Raw genomic sequence first — 23,643 nt, forward strand, 5'->3', positions numbered from 1 at the left:
CTCTGGAAAATAATGGTTTTTTAACGTTGTCGAATCTCAACGTACTGCTAAAAATATTTTCATATTTTAAATCTTTGCAAATTGCGTTGACGTTTAATAACATATATGGACACAAAATATTGTTCTACATTGCAAAAAATTATTAAAAATGTAACGAGCAAATATATATATATATATATATATTTTTTTTTTAATTTATCTCTTAATTTCATGGGTAGAGATTGAAAACTCTTTACATACAAAATTATTGATTTTAGCTTTTCCTTTTTGGGGAGATACAAAGAGAGAACTAATTTATGAATAAATATATGTTGTGCGCCAAGTAATTTTTGTTGATTCGTCGAAATGAGTTTCGACGAAGGGCAACTTGACTGCCACGTATGATTTCGCAGATTTTGTCGTGGAGTCATTGCTGCACCGAATTTATTCGCCCTCGATGAATACGAAGGGACGAAGCGTGTCGAGAAGAAGGGTCTCTCGCCCTCAGCATCGATCCACCAGGTGTTCTATGTAGGTCTAAGGCGTAATTGTCGTAGGGTCGGTAGTGGATTCGTGTCAGTGCGGAATCTCTTTTATGTTTCTCCTCACTGAACGATTCACCGAGACGAGATGCTCCACCGTACAAACACATTATGGCAAATACCATAAAAGACAATAGCGCGCACGCTATTAAGTGCAAAGATAAATAGTTATGGACGTGAGAACATTTTCTGAGATTTAAAGAACATATTCAAGAACATGGAGCCGTTGTAAAGACATGAAAAAACTGTGCGAGATTGCAAAAAGTTGAAACAAATTAATATTCCAAATTAAATATTTAATTATAAAAGATATATTACATCTGTAACGATAATAAATATGCAATCAGAAATTTGCAATTTTTTGATATTATCTTTCGCACATGTTTATTATTTTTTTTTTTATTTATTATCTACATTTGAATCATATGAAAATCTTCATCTTTTTTAAATATGAATGATTATTAAAGATACTATAATATTATATGTTAAAATCCGACGATAATTAACATTTAATGCACGCGGAGTGAAACGTAACGGAATTCCCGGTGATAAATGCCTCGTTAAAAGTGCAACACGCGGCGAGAAGTGAAACACTGTTAGCGGAGTGACCATCGCCCACGATGAGCCCTCATTTTCCGCGAATGGCATCGGGAATCCTGCTGGCTGGCAGGAACCGAGTGTCACATATTTTTCAAGCTTCCAATACGTGCGCCAACTACGAACTTTCACGTTTTCCCGAGCGACGCGTTTCTACGAATATGCATTTCCCCTTTCGTCCGCCTGTGGGAAAGAGGAAGAAGGAGAGAGAGAGAGCATAAAACTTTTCCGCTCGTTTACGGACGCTCGGAGGTTTTCGCGTGCAATTTCTTTGCCGTTGAGTTCCGCTCGCGCATATTTTTCCACACTTTATTCGCGACGCTTAATGGTCAAAGACGCCTTTGGCATTTAAACGCGCATTATAGGCCACAGAACCGCGCGCGAGATATGGTGAAGGCTATAAAAGGCTACGAGAACCTTAAAACGTGTCCATGTAATTTGATGTTTACGGACGTTATTAAAGTGACCGCACCTTTCCGTCGATTATTATTAAATGGCATTATGACAGCCTTCCCCTTTCATTCATTATATATAAAGTGGATTTTTATAATAAATTATGCTCGAAATTTTAACTTTTCATTCACGAGAGCAATTGATATCACTCAGTGAGTTGGAAATAAAAAACAATTGTCTTGCGCATAAAAAATAAATAACTTTGTAAATTATTTAAAAATAGAAAGAGAAGAAACATTCTGAATTATTGAAGATTAAAATGATATCTGATACAGTAAAATAATAATTAAATAGAAGATAAGAAATTATAATGATTTATTAAATAAATAAAATCTTATATGATTACGTACACACACACACACACACACGCACGCACGCACGCACGCACGCACGCCTGCACTGCACTGCACGCACGCACGCACGCACGCACGCACCTGCCGCACGCACGCCGCCGCTCGCACGCACGCACGCTGCACGCACGCATGCCGCCTGCACGCACGCATGCACTGCCACGCACGCACGCACGCACGCACGCACGCACGCACGCACGCACGCACGCACACACACACGATTGTAAAAGATTTTATATATTTAACGAATCATCATAATAAATGTGTATTTAATTTTATCGAATGTTTTAATCATAAATTATCTGCCTATTTTTCATATCACATTCTGTTTGACTTTTATAATTAAACTATGAACTGAAAAGTATTAATCGAAGTGTAACAAATTTTTTTAAAAAAAAAAGGAAAAAGAAAAAAGCGGACAAAATTTGGCATACTTTTTATTAACAATATAAGTTTATTGTTGTACATAATTTTATAATTTTACTATTGATGCACCGACGGTACATATTTTTAATTTAATCCGCATTATGGGCTTTATATTAAAATAAAAATTGTCATATCTAATAAACAATCAACTATATAGCTTGAAATATAAAAAAAATATAAAAAATTTGAAAATATCTACTTTAGATGTATTCCAAATTTTATAGTTTGTTATAACAATACAACGTTTATCTCTAAATGACGTCATCAATCGGTTCATATATTATCATAGACATAAAACGATAAACTCGAACATATATCATATATTTTCTGTAATATTCGATATTTTATAGTATGCCATATATTTTCTATAGTATTCGATGAAACTTTAATAAAATAAACGGGAAAATAACTAGAAGAGAAATGAAAATTGAAATGGCATTCCTTTACTTTAAAACAGTTGTACTTTCCCTCTGACGTGCTAAAGAAAAAGGAAAGAAAATATAACATGACATTTTTTCTTTTTTTCAAGATGTTTGACAGATTATATATAGCGGATATATATCTCTCTATATGTCTATAAATGCAATTGCAATTATATCTGCAAACAATTTTTTCAACAATGTCATGTTTTCAATTCTTGAATGAGCCAATTAGATTTAGCATTAAATAAGCCGTATGTTTATTCAGCAATATAATCATCTATTTTTATCTGAATCTTATCTTGCATTTGTATTTAACGCTATCTTTAAATTAGTCAACAATATAGAAAGATTCGATAGTCGCATTTTGAACTAATTTATCATTAAGGATGTTCTGGATGTACAATAGCAGCAAAAAATTGTCAAAATTAAAAAGAAAACATGTTTCTTATGTTTATACTGTTTAAAAAATTAAAAAAATAAATTTGGGTTGTGAAAAAAATTTAAGTATCACAAAATAATATGGATTTTGACGTCTTCGTAAAAGAAAATAGTTGTAATTAATATTTTTTTCTAATTTATGGCAAAAACTTTTGATCGTGAATATCCTCTGAAATCAATTACAAAAAACAATGAAAAATGAATAATTTGCAGAAAGAGAAAAGGAGACAGATAATATTTTTCTACAATTTTTAATAAATAACTTTTAAACGAATTAGTGGATCTAAATTAAGTTTTGCACAAATATTTATTAGAATTTTTTAAATATATGTGAAAATTTTTATTTCATTGGTAATATTTTTTCTTTGTCAAATTTATCAATAAGTGCTACAATAAGCGATTTTCTATAAGAATCAATAGTAACTTTAAATTTAAATAACTTCCAAACCATTAAGAGAATTGTGCTTAGTTTTTGCACAAATATTCCGAAGAAATAATAGAACAATCTATGAAATTTTAATTTTTGCTTTTGTTAATATTTCGATATATGTCACATACATCCTTAATAGCGCCGAGAATTAATCTACGTTAAAACTACTGTAGAGCTTCTGGATAAAAGTTGAAACTAGACAGGCGCATTTAACGCTAAATGAGTGGCTCGAATGCGAGCTATTATCTCCCGAGAAGACTTCGTGCAATTTGAATTTCAAAAATGTTGACTTGAAGCTGGTAGTAGTAACTAGAATCTAGAGAGAAACGTCTTTTGATGGCGAGTCGTTTGCGAGTGTGTATCTCGATTCTCGGCTTCTTGGCGTCTCAAAAGATCGCGCAATTAGTCGCACCGGTGAATAGGCGTGCCGGTAGAACGATTCCTTTTGAACCTCTTCGCCACACGTTTTCCTTTCATTCTTACCCGTAAGCTATTTCTGGCCAGAGACTCGTGCGAGATTCATCGGATGAATTCCTGGCACGGAATCATCGCCGGATTTCACAGTTTTCGTCGAAGTCTAATGGATAGATTACGACGTTGTAAATGCATAGTTTATTGTTCGACCACGTCATATAACACGTGAAATAGTTACGTGTGTAACGAGTATACTGTGTCCGTTAACAATAAACGTTTCAAAAATAGAGTTTAAGACTTTTCATATCTGGATTTTTGGAAAAAAATTGCAAGTTTGTTTTTATTATTATATTAGTACAATATCCATTTTTTTGTTTGGCAAAATGTACGAATATTAAATTAATAACAAAACTTTTTTCCATGTACCACGTTTCGACATATATTTGTTATAATAATAAAAACGATATTATAGATTATTGATTGTTTATTATATATAATTTTATTTCATTTTTATCTTGTCTTATTAACAACACCAAGAATTCAATTATATTATCTGGATTTATTATTCTCTCATTAGTATTTATCGTGCATAATATATTTATTTATCGCGTTAACAATAATAATTTAATAATAATAATTTAATAATAATTTAAAAGATCAGATTTTTTTATTCTCTCGGCATATAAAAAATCTTTTTCTACTTCAATATAATATTGTACGCATAAGGGGGTCTAATCTCTCTCCCGTGTTTCAATTTTAGTGTACAAACTCTAAACTCAATACTGCATAAGCTGCAATTGCGCCGATATTCCCCTTGAGGGAAGAATCATCCTGACAAATGCAGCTATCACGCCAACCACGCGCTCAGCCGTACCGAACGGCGGCGTCGTCGTTGGTGGAATGGTGGTGGTAGTGGTTAGGAGGAGGAGTGGTGGTAATGGTGGCAGCATTGTGCGCGATGGAAGGGGCGAACGTTGGCTCAGTGAACGCCAAGAGCTCAAGCCGGTGCGACGTTATCGTATGCGAAACACATACGATCGCGATATCGAAAACGTTTTCGTGACACGGAAATAGTGGTGAGTGATGGCGAGAAACAGCTCTCTCTGTAACAAATCTCGCGTCTGTTCCTCGCTGTAACAGCGATATCGGATTTGTGCGTGTGTAGGTGTACGTAAGCGTCGGCCGTCGCGTGTGTTTGTATATTCGTTCGCGCTTCTTCGGCGACCGTTCGGGTCTCCTCGGCTCGTTCGACGACACGGTCGAGCAGCGCGCGTATGGTGTGTGTGTGTATGTGTGCCTATACGTGCCTGTCTCCTCCGCACGTACACACCGGCGTGAAGTTAGTGAGAGTTGTGCGTACGTTGTTGGTGCCCCGGTGCGTCGTCGTTGTACCCGCTTGTTTTTTTCTTACGTGCGAATAGAGTGAGTGTGTCTGCTGTTCCCTTCTTCTTCGCCGGCCAATGTGGATACGTAAATAATAAAGTGCGTTCGGCTTTTGCCGCCTTCTTCCTTCGCAATCCTCCTCTTCTGCTTCTTCGTCCTTCGTTCGAGCAGGGGAGCGAAAAAAAGAGAGAGAAAAACATACATATAGGATTACCGTCGCGCATGGGACAAAGGATATACACACCACGTACGCGGGTCCATGTACGTGCACGCGACATACGGGACTCAACGGTGGCGGCGCGGTGGCCCCGCAGGATTATTTATCGACCTGCACAAGGTATACTATTGTGAATACGACTTTTCGTATGCCGACGACTCTTTTGTTGCACCGCGACACCCGTTAGTAAATCGTAGGGCCTTTAAACAACCGGTCATAAATGAACACTGATGACTGATTTCATCGGAAAAATATTTCTTTCTTTTTTTTACTCATTTTTGGGTATAGGCTAGTTTCCGAGATTTTGGGTGAAAAAAAAAACTACAGAAAAATAATATGTATACTGAAATTTGAAATCTATTTGTGTGTGCATATTTCTTAGCAAAGTTTTGACTTTGTACAACTATGAATTCATACTTGCAAAACTTTGTTGGGAATTAAATTTTAATCTTTCATGACGAGAATGTATTAAGCTTTGACAAATTTAATTTGAAACTTGGTTGTTAAAATATATATGCAACATTGAAAAGTTCTGAGTTACATTTGGCTTTTAATTAAATTTTCAATGGACAAATATCGCAATTCCGATTCATCATGGAGCATATTTTTTACCAGCTCTTTCAAGGAAAATTAATTTTGTTAATATTTTCCAATTATTGTTCGCATTTCAAGTCATGTTAATAAATCCAATGTGAAATATTGACTTCCCGTCAACTAATATTAGATAATTCGTAGAAATTGAAATTAACTCATTTGAATGAATTTTAATGAGATTTCTGGGTATTCTCTTGATGATATAATTAATTATGTAAATTTGATTGGATAAAATTCAGAAAATATGATGACGGGAATAATTCAAAACTCATTATGTTACAATACAATGTTTCAATGCGATATTTTTAATGTTACGTTTTACATATTGATGTTTAATGCATCAATAAACAAATACATTCAACAATTTCAGCATTTTTGCATCGAGATATAATAAATTCCTAAAATATACTTCGCAAATTTACCTGAGAAGAGAAAATTAAAAATATAAACAAGCAGGAAAGAGAATTCGAACGATTGTTCGATGATGCGAAATAATTATTTAAATATAAGCCAATGATATTTCTGTGCAATAAAATTATTACCTTTATTGATACTTTCAGAAACATCAAATGCATATTTAAAAATTTTTTTTTTTACACAAACAGCACTATTAATATTATTATAAAATATTCCACTGCTATTAAGCTCGATCGATCGATATTTATTATTCCACGCAAATAACTTGCGACTGCTCGATCTCGAGATACCTGTTTGTTGCACTTATAAGCCGATTATCGTTTGCAAATTTATAGAAGGAAAGCAAAATTTTTTTACTCCGTTAATTGGTATGGTTTACAAGATGTCGAGTCGTCAAATATAAATCGTTTTTTTTTTTTTTCCCAATATCTCGCTATACTTCCGAGCTACTTACTTATTAAAGGGCATTACCGGACTTATCGGAGCATATAATGATGCCACAATGAAGGAGGGACTTTAAAAGCAGACGCTCGTAACGCGTGCTGCTCGTCCGACGAGCCGTGTCAGTGATGCGCGATTTTTATTATTATTTTTTCGTTTTATTTCGAAAGACCACTTTGCAATTTTTCCTTTTAAATACTCGCTTCAAAGCGATCGTGAATATACTTGAATATTAACATAACAAGCTCCGTGTTTTCTGTTTTTAATATTTATCGTTTGTCTCATTTGCTACAAAATTTACTGTTTATCGAAATATCTTAAAGTTATTTATAACTCATTATTTATAATTTTTTAACGATTTATAATTAAATAATAATTATTTAGAAATTACATGACCCGTAATCTCTAGAGAAATGTCGTGTCGAATATAATATCAATTATATTTAATGACTTGGATCTCGCAATCACTTCATTAGCAAGAGATAATAATTTCCGGAATAAGTTAAAATAATAATTAGCATATTGTTTATATAAATACATTTACATTACAAAATTGATATGTAAAATATTATTAAATTACTATTGTACATCAAAAAATATTATCAACAATATATATATATGATTCTACAGTTTATAACGGTTTGTGAATGTGTGCCGTACTTTTTTGACATATTGAACAGCTGATGTGAGCCTTTTTCGTCAGTACAAAACATTCGCAGCAATTCATATAGAATTGCGGCTAACATCAATAATCGCACGGTGTAAGTCAACAACGGTTTAAACGAAACAACTAGACCGGCGGAAGTCGAACGCGAATATAGTCTCTGTTACTTTACCTCTTTTCCTTTCTTTTTTACACGGATTGTGAGAACATTCGATATACACTTTTACTAGGCAGAAGTATTTTTCAGACACTTTTCATTTTTTATTGTTAAAAAAAAAGAAAAAAAAGGAACAGTTTTATACATACACGTACATATATCGTACTTCGATTTACTTCAATTCACTTTTATTTTTGAGCTACATTTCCAAGATTCTCGGGTCTCTCTTTGAAGAATAAAATCGAAATGAGTCGGAATAAATTGGACGATTCAAGCAGACGTAAGCAAGACGTTGACACTGACAGAATTTCTTTTGAGGCAACACCGACTATACGTTTTTTTTTTTTCTACCTCGTCGTGAAAGCGCTCGTAATATATCGGTACTTGTGTTGACGCACTTGTAAAAGCGTCCGCCAACTTCTAAAGATAAAGGAGCGATGTGTATTGTAATATTCTTGCTACTTCCGAGCTTTCTCCGAGGGAAGTACAAATCGTCTTGTCTTCTTCGGCAACTTATGCGCTTTCTTATGTCTCGAGTCTGAAAGCGGCGACAACTTTCGGTGGTTACGAGGTTTTCTCGACTTACCGTTCGGTTTACGATGACGTAAAAGCCAACCGAAAACGTATTCGGCGACTCTGAGTTATTTATATGGAAGTTGGACAGGAAAGGGATTACATTAGAAATGTGGCAGCATATTTAATACTGTATATCTTTCCGTAATAGAAAACTTAGTGTTTTTTTTTGCGTTATTGTTATACAATAAATTCTGCAATTATATCTTAAAAAAGCTAAAATTTTTTTCTTTTATATGCGAAATATTTTGATAATCATTAAATACCAACTTTTTGAACAGGAAGAAAAAGATAAAAACTCACAATGCAAACTCATAACATCCATTTTATTTATTTCGTAAAATATTTTATTGTAAATTACTCTGTATAAATCAAATGCAGTACAAAATATTAAAAATGTACGATAAAAAATATGCGTAAAATAAAATACATAAGAATTACACGCAAACTTTTTCTCTCTTTCGCAATTTAATTTTCTCTTTTAAAAATAAACGATTATTTTCCTTGCGTGAATACGAAAAGTTGTGAATTCGAGATATCATGATTCCGCACAAATGCGTAAATATTTTTATTCATTCAATATTCGATACGTCATTGCTACGTGAAGCTGACTTAACAGGATAACATTGCAAATCACGAATCGACACTTTTCCGCGGGTATCGCCCATGCTCTTTCGTCAGATTAACTTGGAGCTGGCGTGTATTTCCGCGAGCGGTCGAGATTGCAAGTGTCACGCTAGCATGCGTGCGTTGCGCGTGCCTCGTTCATGTCTCGATTCGAAAATAAAGCACAGTGAGCACGACATGTGTGTGTGCAGTATGCAGCACAGTATCGAAATTTACATTTGAGGCGCTCTCTTAAAATTGGCCATGTTGTCAAAGACATGCTTATTTCAATAATTCTCGTTTTTTTTTTTTTTATTATATAGTTTATTATTATACAATTCAAGAAATTTGAAATTAATAAGTAAATAGTAAAGTTTACTGAAAAGAAAGTTTTATAATATGTAAATATAATAAATTGTGTGCGTATAAAAGATCTCTTATCTTAATCATCAAAATTATAAATAGCTTTTAGCTTTTAAGACTCAGTTTAGTTCTTCGCATATTATTTCACTTTATTCCATTGACATAATTCTTTATTGGAATAATGAAATCATGTTTAATAATAATGGTTTAATATTAATATTAATAGAATTTAATAATAACGAATTTTTATATTTGCTCATTAAAGCATGTCGAGTTTCACTCGCTTAAGATCGCAAAGGAATAAACTGCATGTAGGAATATATATATTCTTTTATTCCCTTGCGTTGCCAATAATCGAGCTTACTACATTCCGCAGCTAAAAGGCTCTATTCCATCGCGTCGAAACAAAATGCGATTTTCAGTGGCCGGCTAGCTCGGACCAGATCGTAATTCGTGCTTAACGACCTTTTAACGATTTTTCCGCGTGTCCGCAAACGAGCAGCCACTGCCGGCGTGAGCGATAAAAAGCAACGTTATTACTTTGAGCGTGATAAGTTTGCTCAGAAAATTACGTGGAATTCATTGTCATTTCGTAAACTCGTCGTACATGTAATGCTAAATGTGCCTGTATGATTGGAGGCATTCAATGATTACAGAAAAATTATAAAATATTGTTAAGCAAGAGCATAAAAAAAATTTTGCAGATTTCGATGAAAATTACATTAATGTATATGAAATATTCGCGGTCATTACATTCATCATGCTAGACTCGGGTGCATTTTTAATATCTGATGCAGGGCGAAATGATGTGAGCTGTAATAATAACGGTAAACGATAAAGCATTAGACAAATGGCTGACGTTCCTTCGACGATAAGTAATAAAAGCGTTGTCACGCGTGTGTCGTCGGCCACATTGTATAACAAATTACCGTTGCCTCTAATGACAACTCATACGGAAAATCTCGTTATGTGGCATAATGATTTGCATTTTCTTTTATCTGAAATTGTCTAGAATTTATACATCTCGTTTATCTTAATAACGTATTTAAAAAAAAAAAAAACTACGGAAATATTAAAACAAAAAATAGATTGAAAGAAAAAAACGCGAATCGCTATTCATATTATAATTTTAATGATAAATTGTTATTGTAATTTATAAAAATCTCTAAGTAAAAATACCGATTCACCGACACTTTAAATGTGTGTGTGTGTGTGTGTGTGAAAGCATCGATAGAAATATCGTGGTGTTAGGATCTGTAGCAGCGAACACGCGCGTGTCATGGTTGGTTTATCACGGTACATACTTTTATGAGTCTATTTCCGGTGACAGGATTGCCAAATCGTATCGGGATCACAGCTTACAGGATCTCGTGCGAAATATCGACCGGATTAAACAAATCGACCGAGCGTGGATTAACGCTCGGTTTTACTGCGTTAATATTTATCGCATCGCTGTCGGTTTCCTAGGAAAAGCGTCCATGATTATATGACGCTGCATTGATTTTCGACGTTTATTTTCCCGTCTCGCCCGATATCGAGCTAGAACATTCGACCGGAAAACTTTGACTGTGATGTCATTACGAACACAATGAAATATATGTCTACAGCTGTACCCATAATAAAATTTGCGATCCTATCAAATTTCTATAAAAAACGTGTTGTCAAGTAATTTACGTAAAATATATAATTTATAATTCTATTGTATTATTATTTTTTGTAAACTCAATGAATATTTTCAAAGAAAAAGAAGATATTATTTAATCTTTAAAAACGATTCACATCTGTGACAAATAAATAGATCTTTCGTAAAGTGTTAGTTTAAATGGAAAATAACTGTCTTGAAGAAGCCAGTTTAAATGGAGAATATGCATATTAAACATTGAATATATGTTTAATATTATATCTATTTCGGTTATTTACTGATTCTAAAAATATGCCCGTCACGACATGAAAACTTACAGCACTATAATTTTATGCCTGCTTGTGTTAATATATTCTTCACATACATATTAATAACAAACTGTACACATTAAACTGTTTACTTGAAGCTAAAGAGACTACTTTTTTCCTCTGACGTCAATATCTAAATATATATTTGAATTACGAATTTATATAGCTATGCTATCGCATATCTTCTCTAAAGCAACTTATACATATATAAAATGCGCGCTTTAATATCTTTTCGGAGAAAATACACGGACGCGAAAAGCAGAAATTAAGATGTTAACATTTGCGTGAAATGTTTTTTACGTTTGTCGGAAAAGTCAGCATATACTTACCTGTTTCATATCTTCACGCGCTTTTACGTGTGCTAAAAGGTCGTAAAGATAAGCATAAAACACGCACTGCTCGTAAACACTAAGAACATCGTAACAGAAATGTCGAACAGAATATAGAGAAACGATAATCGATGTATCGCTCGTGGTCTCACGTTAACGTCGTACGAATTATGTCTTTTTAACGGATCAGATCTTAGACTTTTGTACACGGATGGAAAAGAAAGTTTCTTGACCCATTATATCATGAGTATACCATTTTCTTACGTTCATTATAATAGATATTGTTATGTTGCATATTATTATTTATAGACGTTTAATATAGCCATTTACGTGAATTGCTGAGCTCCGATGGTCGATTATATGACTATCATGTTCAATAGAGCAGGAAGCGAGAAAATAACTAAAGCACGTATTATTATAAACTTTTTCCTTATGATTACATTTATAATTCCTTAAATGCCACGATTGCTGCACATTTTATGTAAGCGTAATATTAATTCTATTACTAATCAAGCATAAAAAAGTGTAGAGAATTAATTAACTAAATTTAATTTAATGTTAATTTTTATAAAAATTTATCTCTCTTTTATAAGTCATAGATCTTGATATATAAATTTTGTTCGAATATCAACTAGATATTTTTAAATTGGTTGTATAAAATTAACTTATACGTGATAAATTTACTATTTGTGTGAAGATATTCATAAAAATTGAGATATGCAATTAGCAGAACTTAATTATTCAAATTTTTGAAGATTTAGTTTAAAAAATATTGTTAATATTATTTTATATTATATATTGTTTATATAATACATATAATTTATGTAGAATATATTATTCCATAATGAAGTAATTTACATATACTCAGTAAACTATTACGTAGGAATATCAATTTATTTATGATACTTTATCGATTTTGTATTTTTATAGGTTGGTGCAAGCGTTTCCTTGGGAATTATCTTGATAGCCGCAATTGCAGACTGAAAATGCAGAACTGGTAAGTCCAAAAGTGATAATTTGGAATAAATTTAAATATTTGCGTATATACACAAAATAAAAGAAAAAATATTTTATTACATTAGTTATAAATAATAAATAATAAATAATTTATATATATATATATATATATATATATATATATATATATTGTTATGTAAATAATAACTAAGATAAAAGTTTCCAAGAAAAGCGTGTAATTACGAAAGTGTGAAAGATGTTTTTATCGCTCACATCGTCTCGCATTTCCGATCTGCATTCGAAATGTCTCTAGAATATATCCGAAACATGTCTGTTAGATGGCCGGAAATCGTAAGTCATCGCGCGAACAAATTGAATCGCGCAGCAAATAAGGATAAATGCAGGAAGCGAGTCTTCATAAGGGGGTCATTTTTCTTCCTGACAAAATACGAGTGAACACGGATTTACTTTCACAAATGTTACGCTGTGCGGTATGCACGTGACTACAGAAACAGACTATTCTCGACCGCGCAGATTATAATAGCTTAGATTATAACATCCTTATAAGCGCACATGCTCGTTTATCTATCGAAATATGTAGTCATTCTGTTGCAGTGTTTGTCTCGTATTATTAATTGGCATTAAGCATGCATTTTGCATGTAAATTGCCTTTTTACGTGTAATTTATATGATTTGTAAGTTGTTTTCACTACGCCTGTAATTATTTTGTTTTTTTTTTTTTGCATCGAGTTTTTTACTCAAAGAAATTAATTTCTTTTTCGCTATTTACGAAAATTAAATTTAGTTATTTTTAACTTCATTCTACGATTTTCTACTCTTAATTACGCTTATCAAGATAAATCAAGACGACTCAAAGCAATATAATTTCTGAAAATGCTTTTACAACAGATAAAGTTTTGTTTGAGTTTACGTTAGACAATACGAGAGATTATTCACGAGAAGATTACATTTGCAAACTCAATTTGGGCAATTTACATACAGCCTGCCGCTTATATAAGCTCTTTAGACTATTGTTGAAGTAAATATTCATTCAGCAAACTTTGATCGTTTACTGTTTATCTCGCATATAGTGATGATGTCTTAAACACGAAGTCACGAAGAAAATTGATTTTTTAAATAATTCATAAAACACAATACTTATTGCTAATATACGCTGTTTGATCGGAAATAATTCGGTCGTGGGGAGGAAGAAGTTGGGGGGAATCAAGTTCGGTTACAGTTTCACCGAGCGGGTTACGAAATTTCTGAGGCAATTTCAGGGAGAATCGAATGAGAGTTGGAGAGTGGCGATAGAGCGAGAAGGAAGATAGGCGGGATTTTCCCCACGAGTAAAGGAGATAATAGGGGCCACCGGCCTCGACCCTCACTTCGCCGCCCTTACGAAATAGCTATTCTGTCGAATCCTCCGCGCGTATTACCAGTTAGCGGCAAATGTCCACATATATCTATGCCCACCGTAATGGATATAGTCGAACGGTGGTGGGTCGTACCTGCGCCCCAATTAGTGTCAAACTACCGGAATTGGGATTGAACGAGGGAAGAGTGGGTGGGAAAGGAGGGGGGGGGGGGAGAGGAGAGACTTGTCGGGGTTGTACCACGGGCCGTTTCGGCAGCGATAAATTTTTCGTTGAATCGATTTAATCCGCGCAAATGGAGAGGGCGAACTGTCTGATTAAATTATCCGAAGCGGCACGGTCGCGTAATCTCGCCGCATCAATCTTTGTTATTGTATTATCGCGGTTTAAGCGACTCTTAGGAGAGCGAGCTTGCAGGAAATCGATGATCGATGCTTCACGCGAGTTTCGCAACGGCAAAACGATCAATGTTCAGCGCGCGAACAACAACATTTCACATTGATAATGGTCTAGAATGGTAATCTCGTAAATGTTTTGATCGAGTTTCAAATGGAAGGAAATTGCGTTGGACAATAATTTTTCTTCCTCGCAGTTTTATTCAATTTTGGTAACGATGAGGCTCGATGAGGCTAGATGAAAGCTTACTTTGTTGTACAGCGAGATACGCGGCGCCGCACGTGGCCATTACAATAAATCCATTAAAGACGAGATATGCACATAATTTATTTTCTGACGCGCATATTACACGTGTAATTGCAATGCAGTGAATGTACAGTGCAATCGCGATTGCTGCTGTCAATCACGACGAAGCGAGCAAAAACTCTCGCAGCCTTGCTAAAATGAAAACGCGACATGTTTGGCCGGTGTGAAGTTAGCACCGCATTTTCAAAAATCGAAAATTTTATAGAGAGTTCTATTTGCACCCCAAATAGTTCTATAATTCCTGATAGGTTTTAGAAATAGTTCCGGCGAAAAACCTAAAAAAATTGCATTTTGAAAATATGAGGTGCCAACTCTTCCCGTGGCACATGTTTGGTTGTGAGCACGCAACGATGTATGTGTATTGGTGTCGGTTATCCACGTGTAACAGTTTTACATCTATCGGATGAACTGTGTAAACTATCTTTTTGCGCGTGCATTCTCTGTGCGCGGTCATAATCAATTATATAGATAACGCTTGTGCAACATCCATCACTTTTTGATCTCGGTTTTGTTTTCAACTTGCATCTGAAGAAATAAACATTCAATTTACATCTTCTTCACAATATTTAACAATCTATCTTACTAATTTATCGATTCTTTAATTTATGTAAGTCAATCTACATTTTAATGTTGGTGTGTCGTGTTTAGAAAAAATTTTTCCAATTAATTGATATGTATATTAATGTCTCTCCATTTTTCAACTTAAAACCGGTTTACGCGTTCTCGTCGCACTCTGTAGAAGAGCCGCGCAAATATAACTTAAGCGTATCAGGCTAATCAGAGAGATAACGCCGGTCATTAATTCTCATCAAGCTCTCCTACATCTAACACGATCCGTTTTGATTCGCCATATTTACGCCGACATTTGAGCGCTTGTATATATATGTAGTTATGAATGATAACACGTAGCCACATGATAATGCACGTTTTGCACGCGGCGATCTATCGGCTGGATTTAACAGACGATGATCGATTGCGCTTTGAATATGCGTCGAAAATGCGAGATTATACCTCAGTTCTCGGCTGCTATTATCTTTCTCTTTATCTCTTGACACGAACATATTACGTGTCGTGTAATTGAGCGTCATAAAAGAGACTTGAGTGCATCGAGAATCGTGCGATAATATTTTAACTAATAAGTTTTCAGGCTTATATTTGTGAATCTAGTATACTTTGAATTATATTGCAATGAAAAGCAAATATTTATTTATAAAGAATTTTATTATTAATTGAATTGTTAAAGTATGCCAGAGAGAAATTTAATAGCAAAATTTTGACTGCCTATATTTAGCAAAAAATTTCAATCATTATTTCGCTTTTATAAAATTATCACATAAATTATGCACACGATTTTTGCACAACCTTTTATAAGCAAATTAAGATAATCTATTCCCCTTTTATTTTAAAATTAAATTTTGATTCAAACTTAATTCTTTTATTAATTTTTTGGCATTACAACGTTGTTCTAATATTAATATAAATATTCTAATATTAAAATTGACCACTTCTTGCGTTATAATTAATATTTATGTATTATTAGTTTATATATCAACGAATATTATGTTCCACCTGCACGCTCGTGCTCGATTAAACACGACATATTCAAATTATGCGAGAGTTGTTTACATCAATTGAGTATGATATGCGTGGATAGAGGCTTATATTACCGGAAAAAAAAAAAAAATGTGAATTAGTTTTATTCGCGGCAAATGCGAATGAGTAAAGGGCGGGGCTTGAGAAGCTTATCGGATTTCTTGGTCGTCGCATAAAGTGTTTCGAGAAATCGATCACATGCGGTTATCAGTTTAGCTTCTCTCCGACGAAGCCCGCAATGATCCGTTCAACGAATCGTGTATGACTCCGTCGACGCGCGTTTATACGTCATGCAAGTTTATCGCGTCGCTCGCGCGTTATCGGTGTCGATAGCATCAGCGGCGTGAAAAGTTTCTCGTGCTCTACCGTCGCTCGTCGTTTATACACTCGCAAGAAACTCGCGAGGAACACAACACCGATACTATCGCGCGCAATCTCGCAAACTTGTTTGTTCGCCCATTAAAGGAAAGGGAAGTCTCCTTAGGAATAATTGAAGAATTTATTTTATATATTGATTAAAACTATTATCTATAAGCTGGAGGTAATGTAAATTTACAGAAAGTAAAATGACCTTAAAAAGATAAAAATGCGAGAAATATTAATAGCAAATGTTTCTTAATCTTTCTATCTATTTTAGATAATCTATTTACGTTAGATAATTTTCTCTCGATACCTTTTATACTTATTTTATTATCTGGCAATTTAGATATCTTAGATCGGACTGGTTGTATTTGCACAGAGATATCCATCTTCATTTATATATTATGTTAGGATTGAAGCCTTCAAGTTTGGCTCATTGAAATCAATTATTTTATACCATAATCGCGCGTTTCTCGTGCACATCCTTCGCGAGATAGTTATGGACAATTAAACTGCAATAAGCTCTACTCTACCCCTCAATGGTCGGGGTTTCTCTCTGTTTCTTTTTGCTTCTCTCTCTAGTTCTCTTTCTTTCTGCCTTACACGAGCTTGTAAGTAAAGAAGAACTGCTTCTACGAGAACATTTAAATTCCTCGTTAATATCTCTACCACGTAGTACACTGTACGCTCGCGGCTTATCCATTATAGCACTCGTATCGAACAATTATAGTAGCTCGATCAGGTCGTTCCATCAATCACTTTTCAATCTCCTTTCATATATCTGCCTTTATCAATCGGTTGGCAGCCGGTAGCCGGTTATGTCCCAAGTGGAATTACCACGAACACAAGCTCTTAGCGTACTTTCGCAAGTAATTCCGTTGCGGATAATGGTAGTTATCCTCAAATCAATAATACGTTCTTTCGTTTTTGTAGCGCAGCTATATGACGCACATTTAATTTATTCATATGATTAGAGAGATCATGTTTCATATCTTCTATTCTCATTGTCAGTATCGAACAATAATGCTTAGAATCAAATATATAGAACTTTACGCGCGCTTAAACGTATGAAAAAAAAAAAATGTCTAAAGGCTACGAGAGCGTGCGTCTTTAATGAGCCAGAACGTGGCGCCGTTAAACGATCATCGACTTAATTCCGTTAAGCCTAGTATAAGGAAGATAAAAAGCTAATAATGACGATTAGGCTTGTAAAACGGTTTGCGATAGTAATCGCGCGCGGCTCGCGTGCGTAATTTGTTTATTTGCTTGTGTTAATTGCATGGTGTCTCTTGGCAATTTGTAACGGGTGAAATAATGATCCATAAAGAGAGAGAAAGAGAGAGAGATATTGTCGACGACATTGTCAGTTATTTCCGCGTTACAGTCACAATTAGGTAAATGACTAGGCATTTTCTCGGCTACGCACAGGAGTGGGGGAAACGATAAATTACGAGTGGCTCGTAAATCGCCGACGAGTCGGTAGACTTTCAGCTGTCGTATTAAGAAGTCAAGCGCTCGAAGCGCACAGTTGTATGAGAGCGAGAGAGACGGAGAGAGAAAGGAACACAGAGAGAAAGAGGGAGAGAGAGAGAGAGAGAGAGAGAGATCGGTCGAGAGAGAAAGACAAGAGAAAGATACAACCCATTGAAGTGACTTCCGCGGTTGTCTATCTTCCATCTGGACAAAAGGTAAAAAAAAAAGAAAAAAATAGATGCATATTTGCTAATCAACCGGATATTATTTCAAGCGGCTAAGATGATCAATCGTCGTTCATCTTGTCACTTTATTTTATTTTAGTTATTTCCATTTCTTTTGTCTAAAGAAACTTTGAAAACACGATACAAGTTATACAAATATACAATGTAAGCTAAGTTTACGTGTCAATATTTCACTTAATGGAATCCTTTGACCAATTTGCAGATGAATTTTTTTTAAAGAAATGTCGTATGTCGAAGAGAAAAATATCATTATCATATTTAATATCATTTAAATTTAAAGCATAGATAATCAAAAATGCGCGCGCGAGAGAAAGAGAGAGAGAGAGAGAGAGATATATATTTTTCTTTTTTAATAGAAATTTAATTAAACGAGATATTAATGAAATATTAATAAGATATTAATAAATTAAACGAGTAATTTCAAGTTTAATTAATATCAGATATTGATTGTATGGCACAAATCATATGGAGTAAATCTAAGATTACGCTATATATCTCTAAACGCAATGAATAATACATAGCGTTTTTCTCTTTCTGTCACTAACACAAAGACGGTATCGATGCGAGCGACTCGTATACGTATATCGTGCTCATTCAACTGTTAAATGCGCCTCACGGAGAGATTATATATTTCAATTCTTTTCAAACATAAGATTACTACCTCGAATGATATAACTGTACTTTGCTCGAACTTCTATGGCGACTTTCGCTTCATAATGATCGCCAAGTTGTGGAAAGTCGGAAGACACGACGCGTTAAATGAATCTAATCGTGAGAATATTTGAAATAGGATTAACTTACATTGCTTATAAATGATGAATACATTAGTGTTTTCTTATTTGAAATATGTTTACCATAAGATTTTAAATATGAATAAATTAAACTAAATATAGACGAAACGCATCATTTTTTGACAATTTACATAATTTTTCAAAACACAAAATAAATTTTTCTCTAATGAATTACTTATATCAAATATACATGTATAAGCGAGTGTACAAAGTATTTGTACAATGTGAATTATATAAAAACCAGTAAAATACAATATAAAAATTATATAAAAATATATAAAAATTAGATAAAAATTATATAAAAATTTTCTTTCGAAAATTTGATATTTGTTAGAAATTGATGTAAATATAAGTATGAATCGACACAATGATTATTTTGAACTAAAATGACAGTGTTTACGGGCGACATAATTGCGTTCATCTGCTCGACAGTGTTATGTACGACGCTGTAACGGGTGAGTCCCCGAGCAGCGATTAGTTGGGTAACTATTTGCGCGAGACTTTCAAGAGAAGTGATACCGACAAGCGTGAATAAACAGGTGCGCTAGGACTTTATGTATACGTTTGTTTATCCCATAATTGGAAGCGATAATTTCGAATTATTCAAATAACACGTTGTTTGTGTGTATATGGGATATCTTGCTCTTGCTATCCTTTTTTATCAAACATCTTTCGAAGATTTTCGAATTGATTTTTCTTTATCGAAAATATAATCGAAAGCTATTATCTTTTATTTCTTTTTTTTTATTTCTATAATAAAATATGCTTTGTATATATGATGATTCGAATATTTTGAGACTTTATATGTTTGTCGAGATTTTTAGGATTTTTCCTAAATATAATCACAACGGGAGGCGTGAGATTCAGACACATTGTATACGCACAGTGAATTCTATACTTGATACAGCTCATGGACAGTAGGCGTTTCCAGCGTCATTATAAATCAGAGTTAAACACGCTAATTATATCGGTCCGTAGTCGCCACCAACGAGGGGGAAGGGTATAAGGGAGGAGGGGGAATTCGGAGGTTCTCAATCGGCGACGAGTGCGTGCCGCTTTTTCGACTTTTCTAATTAACGTGTCATAACAAGCATAAAATCGGATTTATGACTTTAATGACTAATTTGTGTAGTTTTCGATAATTTCGGAAGATTATTCACGATTGTATGTGCGCGTTCGTCATTTATATGATATTATTTATAATTAACGACTGTACGCCCATTACTATTAATGAAATTATCGCCAAAGGTAAGATAAGATAGTTATATTTTCAGGGTAAAAATTTAACATCTGGTTTCTTTTACAATTTAAAAATAGAAAGTTATATATATTCTTTAGAACAAATTATACACATATGTATTATATCAAACTCTTTAATTAAACATAAAGTTAGCAAACGAAATCAGATCGATATTAGGTCGAATGTAGATTTATATTTATTTTTCTTCTATATTTATCTTACGACAAATGATGTTTGATCGGAGGAAATTTATCGTACGAGCGCTCGTGAGAACCTTTGTTCCTTGAGATAATGAGAACCTTTCGTGATTCATTCTGTGTTGAGGAAGAATGAGTTTCCTGAAAGAGAAAGAGAGAGAAAAGAGACCGAGAGATAGAACGATGAGGCGATCTAACGTGAGATAATGAGTTAGGGAATGAGATAGCGAGTTACCGATGAAATATATACATGTGCGTGTGCGTATACCTATACGCGTGTGTGTAGATATTCTTATACACGATGAGGAGGGGGAAGGGCACGCTGTGAGTTATGACGAGGCCCCAGGCAGAGTGAGAACCTCTGGCTATTATCCGGCAGCGAGGCTACTCTTCACTTAAGTTCTATCCATCTTTCTATCATTTCGCCTCGGTCGTGCACGTTCATACATTTATCTTTCCCGAAAAACCGATGTGTTCGATTTGTGAAAGCTTCGTGTTTTATAAAGAAAGGTATATATATTTTTTTTTTGTACTTTTTTGTTTGTAACTGTGCTTTACTAAATTTCCTCAACAAACTTCTAACAAGTAGCGTATACACGTAAGATTTATTTTAACTGCAATTATTTTAAGAAAAACGAGTTTTATATTATATATTTTCACAAACTAATTTATTTAAAATTAATTAAATAAACGAGCAAATTAGAAACAAGAAAATTAGGGACAAGGAGAGCCCTTGTATTCTTTCTAATTTGTTTATTTATTATCTCTGAATCTTTTTTATTATTTTAATTAAAGAAATGTATACCCTATACGCATGATAATTATGTATTACAATTCGCTTCAAAAATAATTTTATTAACTTTTGTCGTATAAAGGAACACGATTCAGTGACAATAGAGATGCTATTTTCTTGAAAATATCATTTCCTGATGAATAATATTTATAAGCTCTACATAATATAATAAAATTTAAATGTAAACAACTAAAGAAACGTATTTCGCTTCGATTCGAATGCTTTTTTAATTCCATCCGTTCGCAGTGTGAGCCATACTTAAGATTTGTTTCGCGGGGAGGAGGTGGGGGAGGTGGCTGGGGGGGGTAGGAGGGTTTAGAGGGGGCTTCTCGAAAAGCTTGCCTTCGCATTTTTCGCGATCAACCGCCGCTGGAATTCCTGGGCTCGGGCGCCTGTCGAGTTTCGATACGCTTTTTCGCTGCACCTTGCGCGCAGTGCCAAGAAGTTAGTCGGCCGGAATTCACACTGACTCATTCGATTAGGTTGGTTCGGGTGGGGAGGAAGAGGCTCGAGCGAGGCCAGGGAGCTGGTTTTGCCGTGATTTTCATACCGTCGCTTGTTCGCCGTTTTGCGTCTCGTTTTTATGATCATTGCGCGCCGGTGTTGCCAACTATTCGCCACCGGAGAATTTTGGCACGATATTATTGTATCTCGTTAGAAAGAAATTTGGCGAAATATATTATAGTTTTTTTTACACACACGACAGAAAAATAACAGCAGCATCGACTAAAGCATTACAGTTTCCCGCACTACACATTTTTATTGTGCTAGTGTTAATAATTATTAAAAAAACATGGTATGTTTTTAAATGCTGTTGAAAATGTAGGTTGCTTTTTTTTGTCAGCTAGCTAGTTAATCGTATGAGCTGTAACAATTTTTTTTACATGCTTCTTAATATGCGTGTGATTGCTGGAAAACATTATGTAAATTACGCTGTATGATATGGATGTGATTCACGAGACGATTTCTTTCTTTAATAAAAAAATATTTATACTCTTTAATTTTATTTATTCGCCGTAATTGATCGTTACAAATGAGCATAGTATGAAAATATCGTTGCAATTACTATAATTATACTGTTGTTGGCACGTGTTTGTCAACAGTTCAATGGCATTCATGCTTATTAGCTGAAATTATGCGATTTAGAAAATGCCAGGAACTACATAAAAAAAGTACAATCTCTGCCGAAACAGTGACAGTTTTTTTTCTGCTTATTCGACAAATCTACTTTTCATTGAACCGATAATGATAATTTTCTCGGCAAAACATTACTTGCGAAAAATTTTTTTGTTTATTTTATTGCTTCTAACATTATAATTTAAAAAGGCTGATATAATTATCGGTTTATAGCAATTTATACGGTTTAGTTTGAAGTCCGAGAAAAACTTGCTCTGTCGCGTAATTTCCGCAAAAAGTGCCCTTCCACGCGAACGATAAAATAAAAACATAATTATAGTGTCACGTATTTACCCTCATTTTATCTAACAAAAACATCTGTTTTACTCAACTCGGCAAAACTGTCGTTGGTTTTATAGCGTGTTATATTACGATCATATGAGTCGATTAGAGCAAGTTGGATTTAGGCGAATAAAAAAAATGTGTATCTATATTAATCTTAGACCTTGGCAATGTATGTCACCACTTATTGCCTCTTAATTTCCTGTGTAAGATCTATTTTTAAATTTGTAAGATTTATATAAACATATTTGTATCTCATTTCCAGCTTATCATAATTCTTGTTTGCTTTTTACACATAGTACGCTGCAGAAAGAATTAAAGCATCAATATATAAATATATAAATATTAATATATAAATATATAAATATTTCGAATGAAATCTAAAATGAGATTAAATACAAATGTTTTGAATAAAATACAATATCATAGGAAATTATCGCTCGTGATAAATGAGGTTATTATTAGTGAATACGTAAGTAGAAGCGCAGATATTGAATCAGTTTTTTTTTTATCACTGTTACGCTGCTATAATCTATCAAAGGTCGTGCGTAATAGCGTCTTTCTATTTTTGGAATCCTCGACCCATGAAATCATTGATCGTCGCTCCTTGAGCTCATTTAAGCATAGATTTCATCTCACTTACGTAACTTCGATTTATTGAAAGCTCGCTTATACAATGATAGCTTTTTCTATTTCATAATTAGAAAATGGCT

At 34.0% G+C, this 23,643-nt stretch overlaps 1 protein-coding gene across 3 annotated transcripts in view; it reads left to right on the top strand.

Moving 5' to 3' along the window:
* The window catches only part of LOC126859217 (zinc finger protein 608-like), a 149,359-nt gene that overhangs the window by 44,462 nt on the left and 81,254 nt on the right, over positions 1-23,643 (top strand). For 2 of the 3 annotated variants that reach the window (XM_050610244.1, XM_050610246.1), the window contains exon 3: positions 12,676-12,742. The gene's annotated coding sequence lies outside the window, so the exon portion shown is untranslated. Of the gene's footprint in view, positions 1-4,997; positions 5,772-12,675; positions 12,743-23,643 lie in introns of those variants that run through there. The other variant, XM_050610247.1, reaches the window with a different exon arrangement.

The sequence above is a fragment of the Cataglyphis hispanica genome, chromosome 3, assembly GCF_021464435.1.
Source record: "Cataglyphis hispanica isolate Lineage 1 chromosome 3, ULB_Chis1_1.0, whole genome shotgun sequence".
In the NCBI taxonomy this organism is placed as follows: Eukaryota; Metazoa; Arthropoda; class Insecta; order Hymenoptera; family Formicidae; genus Cataglyphis; species Cataglyphis hispanica.